Source organism: Arachis ipaensis, chromosome B10 (genome assembly GCF_059453495.1).
Source record: "Arachis ipaensis isolate K30076 ecotype BB chromosome B10, ASM5945349v1, whole genome shotgun sequence".
NCBI lineage: Eukaryota > Viridiplantae > Streptophyta > Magnoliopsida > Fabales > Fabaceae > Arachis > Arachis ipaensis.
The window spans coordinates 28,323,722-28,329,721 of NC_142435.1; the positions used below are offsets into that span (position 1 = coordinate 28,323,722).

Below are 6,000 nucleotides of genomic sequence, written 5' to 3' on the forward strand. Positions count from 1 at the left end.
CATTCCTGCCATTGGAGCAAACAACTTTGAGCTGAAACCTCAATTAGTTTCTCTAATGCAGCAGAACTGCAAGTTTCATGGACTTCCATCTGAAGATCCTTTTCAGTTCTTAACTGAATTCTTGCAGATATGTGATACTGTTAATACTAATGGAATAGATCCTGAAGTCTACAGGCTCATGCTTTTCCCTTTTGCTGTAAGAGACAGAGCTAGATTATGGTTGGATTCTCAACCTAAAGACAGCCTGAACTCTTGGGATAAGCTGGTCACGGCTTTCTTAGCCAAGTACTTTCCTCCTCAAAAGCTGAGCAAGCTTAGAGCTGATGTTCAAACCTTCAGACAGAAAGAAGGTGAATCTCTCTATGAAGCTTGGGAAAGATACAAACAGTTGACCAAAAAGTGTCCTTCTGACATGCTTTCAGAATGGACCATCCTGGATATATTCTATGATGGTTTATCTGAGCTATCAAAGATGTCACTGGACACCTCTGCAGGTGGATCCATTCACCTAAAGAAAACGCCTGCAGAAGCTCAAGAACTCATTGACATGGTTGCTAATAACCAGTTCATGTACACTTCTGAAAGGAATCCTGTGAGCAATGGGACGCCTATAAAGAAGGGAGTTCTTGAAGTTGATACTCTGAATGCCATATTGGCTCAGAACAAAATATTGACTCAGCAAGTCAATATGATTTCTCAGAGTCTGCATGGAATGCAAGCTGCATCCAACAGTACTCAAGAGGCATCTTCTGAAGAAGAAGCCTATGATCCTGAGAACCCTGCAATAGCAGAGGTAAATTACTTAGGTGAACCTTATGGAAACACCTATAACTCAACATGGAGAAATCATCCAAATTTCTCATGGAAGGATCAAAAGCCCCAACAAGGCTTTAATAATGGTGGAAAAAACATGTTTAGCAATAGCAAGCCTTTTCCATCATCAACTCAGGAACAGACAGAGAACTCTGAACAAAATGCTTCTAATTTAGCAAATCTAGTCTCTGATCTATCTAAAGCCACTGTAAGTTTCATGAATGAAACAAGGTCTTCCATTAGAAATTTGGAAGCACAAGTGGGCCAGCTGAGTAAAAGGATCACTGAAATCCCTCCTAGTACTCTCCCAAGCAATACAGAAGAGAATCCAAAAGGAGAGTGCAAGGCCATTGACATAAGCGCCATGGCCGAATCTGTGAGGAGAGGAGAGGACGTGAATCCCAAGGAGGAAGACCTCCAGGGACGTCCAGTGATCAATAAGGAGCTTCCCCCTGGGGAACCAAAGGACTCTGAGGCTCATCTAGAGACCATAGAGATCCCATTGAACCTCCTTATGCCCTTCATGAGCTCTGATGAGTATTCCTCTTCTGAAGAGAATGAGGATGTTACTGAAGAGCAAACTGCCAAGTTTCTTGGTGCAATCATGAAGCTGAATGCCAAATTATTTGGCATTGATGCTTGGGAAGTTGAACTTCCCTTGTTCATCAATGAACTAAGTGATCTGGATCAACTGACATTGCCTCAGAAGAGACAGGATCCTGGAAAGTTCATATTACCTTGTACCATAGGCACCATGATCTTTAAAGCTCTGTGTGACCTTGGTTCAGGTATAAACCTCATGCCTCTCTCTGTAATAGAGAAACTGGGAATCTATGGGGTGCAAGCTGCTAAAATCTCACTAGAGATGGCAGACAGCTCAAGAAGACAGGCTTATGGACAAGTAGAAGATGTATTAGTAAAGGTTGAGGGCCTTTACATACCTACTGATTTCATAGTCCTGGATACTGGAAAGGAAGAGGATGAATCCATCATCCTAGGAAGACCTTTCCTAGCCATAGCAAGAGCTGTGATTGATGTTGACAGAGGTGAAATATTCCTTCAATGGAATGAGGACTCCCTTGTGTTTAAAACTCAAGGATCTCCCTCTGCAACCATGGAGAGGAAGCAGAAAAAGCTTCTCTCCAAGCAAAGTCAACCAGAGCCCCCACAGTCAAACTCTAAGTTTGGTGTTGGGAGGCCACAACCAAACTCTAAGTTTGGTGTTGAACTCCCATATCCAAACTCTAAGTTTGGTGTTGGAGAGTCTCAACAAAGCTCTGCACATCTGTGAGGCTCCATGAGAGCCCACTGTCAAGCTATTGACATTAAAGAAGCGCTTGTTGGGAGGCAACCCAATGTTTATTTATCTAACTATATTTTTCTTAGTTATGTGTCTTTATAGGTGCATGATCATGAGGAGTCACAAAATAAATATAAAAATTGAAAACGGAATCAAAAACAGCAGAAGAAAAATCATACCCTGGAGGAGCATCTGTCTGGCGTTCAAACGCCAGAACAGAGCATAGTTCTGGCGCTGAACGCCCAGAATGGGAGCATCCTGGCGCTGAACGCCCAGAACAAGCATGGTTTTGGCGTTCAACGCCAGAAATGGCAGCAAAGGGGCGTTGAACGCCCAAAACAGGCACCAACCTGGCGCTGAACGCCCAGAGTTGTGTGCAAGGGCATTTTGCATGCCTAAATTGGTGCAGGGATGTAAATGCCTTGACACCTCAGGATCTGTGGACCCCGCAGGATCCCCACTTTACCTCCTCATAATCCTAGTTTTTATTTCCACATCTTCTTCTTCATTTGCTCAAGGGCGAGCAACATTCTAAGTTTGGTGTGGTAAAACAATTATGTAAAGGATCTATAGCTCAGTGGTAGAACATTTGACTGCAAATCAAGAAATCCCTGAGATACCTCAGGGGATACATTTTCTTCCACACAATTATGGGAAGCAACTAAGGGTGGAACATCAAGAGCACTCCATCATCCTTCATGAAATCAGAGAAGATCTAAAAGCAATAAAGGAGGAGCAGCCAAGGCAAGGAAGAGACATAGAAGAGCTCAAGGACATCACTAAGGTGGACTCATTCCTTGTTCTTACTTTTTCTGTTTTTCGTTTTCTATGTTATGTGCTTATCTATGTTTGTGTCTTCATTACATGATCATTAATAGTTAGTAACTTTGCCTTAAAGTTATAAATGTCTTATGAATCCATCACCTCTCTTAAATGAAAAATGTTTTAATTCAAAAGAACAAGAAGTACATGAGTTTCAAATTTATCCTTGAACTTAGTTTAATTATATTGATGTGGTGACAATGCTTCTTGTTTTCTGAATGTATGCTTGAACAGTGCATAGGTCTTTTGAAGTTGTTGTTTAAGAATGTTAAATATGTTGGCTCTTGAAAGAATGATGACTAGGAGACATGTTATTTGATAATCTGAAAAATCATAAAAATGATTCTTGAAGCAAGAAAAAGCAGCAAAGAACAAAGCTTGCAGAAAAAAAAAATATAGGCGAAAAAAAAAATTTTAGAAAAAAAAATAGAAAGAAAAAGAAAAAGCAAGCAGAAAAAGCCAATAACCCTTAAAACCAAAAGGCAAGGGCAAATAAAAAGGATCCCAAGGCTTTGAGCATCAGTGGATAGGAGGGCCTAAAGGAATAAAATCCTGGTCTAAGCGGCTAAACCAAGCTGTCCCTATCCATGTGCTTGTGGCGTGTAGGTGTCAAGTGAAAACTTGAGACTGAGCGGTTAAAGTCAAGGTCCAAAGCAAAAGAAGAGTGTGCTTAAGAACCCTGGACACCTCTAATTGGGGACTCTAGCAAAGCTGAGTCACAATCTGAAAAGGTTCACCCAATTATGTGTCTGTGGCATTTATGTATCCGGTGGTAATACTGGAAAACAAAGTGCTTAGGGCCACGGCCAAGACTCATAAAGAAGCTGTGTTCAAGAATCATCATACTGAACTAGGAGAGTCAATAACACTATTCGAAATATGAAGTTCCTATAGATGCCAATCATTCTGAACCTCAATGGATAAAGTGAGATGCCAAAACTATTCAAGAGGCAAAAAGCTATAAGTCCCGCTCATATGATTGAAGCTTTGTTTCATTGATAGTTTGGAATTTATAGTATATTCTATTCTTTTTATCCTATTTTGATTTTCAGTTGCTTGAGGACAAGCAACAATTTAAGTTTGGTGTTGTGATGAGCGGATAATTTATACGCTTTTTGGCATTGTTTTTAGTATGTTTTTAGTAGGATCTAGTTACTTTTAGGGATGTTTTTAATAGATTTTGTGTTAAATTCACATTTCTGGACTTTACTATGAGTTTGTGTGTTTTTCTGTGATTTCAGGTATTTTCTGGCTGAAATTGAGGGACTTGAGCAGAAATCAGATTCAGAGGTTGAAAAAGGACTGCTGATGCTGTTGGATTCTGACCTCCCTGCACTCAAAGTGGATTTTCTGGAGCTACAGAACTCTAAATGGCGCGCTTCTAATTGCGTTGGAAAGTAGACATCCAGGGCTTTCCAACAATGTATAATAGTCCATACTTTGGCCAAGAATAGATGACGTAAACTGGCGTTCAACGCCAGCCTTTGGCCCAAATCTGGCGTCCAGCGCCAGAAAAGGATCCAAAACCAGAGTTGAATGCCCAAACTGGCACAGAAACTGGCGTTCAACTCCACAAATGGCCTCTGCACGTGCAACACTCAGGCTCAGCCCAAACACACACCAAGTGGGCCCAGGAAGTGGATTTATGCATCAATTACTTACTCATGTAAACCCTAGTGACTAGTTTATTATAAATAGGACCTCTTACTATTGTATTAGGCATCTTTGGTCTCAGTTTTATTCCATTGTTCATCTTAGGAGACTATTGATCACGTTTTAGGGGGCTGGCCATCTCGGCCATGCCTGAACCTTTCACTTATGTATTTTTAACGGTAGAGTTTCTACACTCCATAGATTAAGGTGTGGAGCTCTGCTGTTCCTCAAAGATTAATGCAAAGTACTACTGTTTTCTATTCAATTCTTCTTATTTCTCTTCTAAGATATCCATTCGCACCCAAGAACGTGATGAAGGTGATGATTATATGTGACACTCATCATCCTTCTCCCTTATGAACGCGTGCCTGACAAACACTTTTGTTCTACATGAATTAAGCTAGAATGAGTATCTCTTAGATCTCCTAACTAGAATCTTCGTGGCGTAAGCTAGAATGATGGTGGCATTCAAGAGAATCCGGAAGGTCTAAACCTTGTCTGTGGTATTCCGAGTAGGATTCAATGATTGAATGACTGTGACGAGCTCCGAACTCGCGATTGCAGGGTGATCGAGAACCGACAGATGAATAGCCGTGCCGTGACAGGGTGCGTGAGCAGATTATTCACTGAGAGGATAAGATGAAGCCATTGACAAAGGTGATGCCTCCAGACGATTAGCCGTGCCGTGACAGGGCATTGGATCATTTTCCCGAGAGATGACCGAAAGTAGCCATTGACAGTGGTGATGTATCACATAAAGCCAGCCATAGAAAGGAGTAAGACTGATTGGATGAAGATAGCAGGAAAGCAGAGATTCAGAGGAACGAAAATCATCTCCATTCGCTTATCTGAAATTCCTGCCAATAAATCTACATAAGTATCTCTATCCCTTTTATTGTTTATTTTAATCTAATAAAATATCATGTTTAAATCCGCCTGACTGAGATTTGCAAGGTGACCATAGCTTGCTTCATACCAACAATCTCTGTGGGATCGACCCTTACTCACGTAAGGTTTATTACTTGGACGACCCAGTACACTTGCTGGTTAGTTGAACGGAGTTGTGTCCACACGTAGAGCCACAATGAGGATTCAATACAATTATATATTGTTACTCTCATACAAGTACAAAGAACATGGAACACAATTTCGTCCACCATATACTCACTCCTAATGTTCATGCAAACAACTTTGAGTTGAAGCCTCAACTTATTACTCTGGTGCAGAACAATTGTTCCTATAGAGGAGGTTGATGAGCGGATATTTTATACCCTTTTTGGCATTCTTTTTATATAGTTTTTAGTATGTTTTAGTTACTTTTTAGTATATTTTTATTAGTTTTTATACAAAAATCACATTTCTGAACTTTACTATGAGTTTTTGGATTTTTCTGTAATTTCACGTATTTTCTG

General features: G+C 40.5%; 1 non-coding gene across 1 annotated transcript; it reads right to left on the reverse strand.

Annotated features, from left to right (window-relative positions):
* Window positions 1-310: 310 nt before the first annotated feature.
* On the reverse strand, window positions 311-418 carry LOC148579513 (small nucleolar RNA R71). The gene has a single exon (XR_015898746.1). It is a non-coding gene; the product is annotated as a small nucleolar RNA R71 (small nucleolar RNA).
* Between the last annotated feature and the right edge of the window lie 5,582 nt (window positions 419-6,000).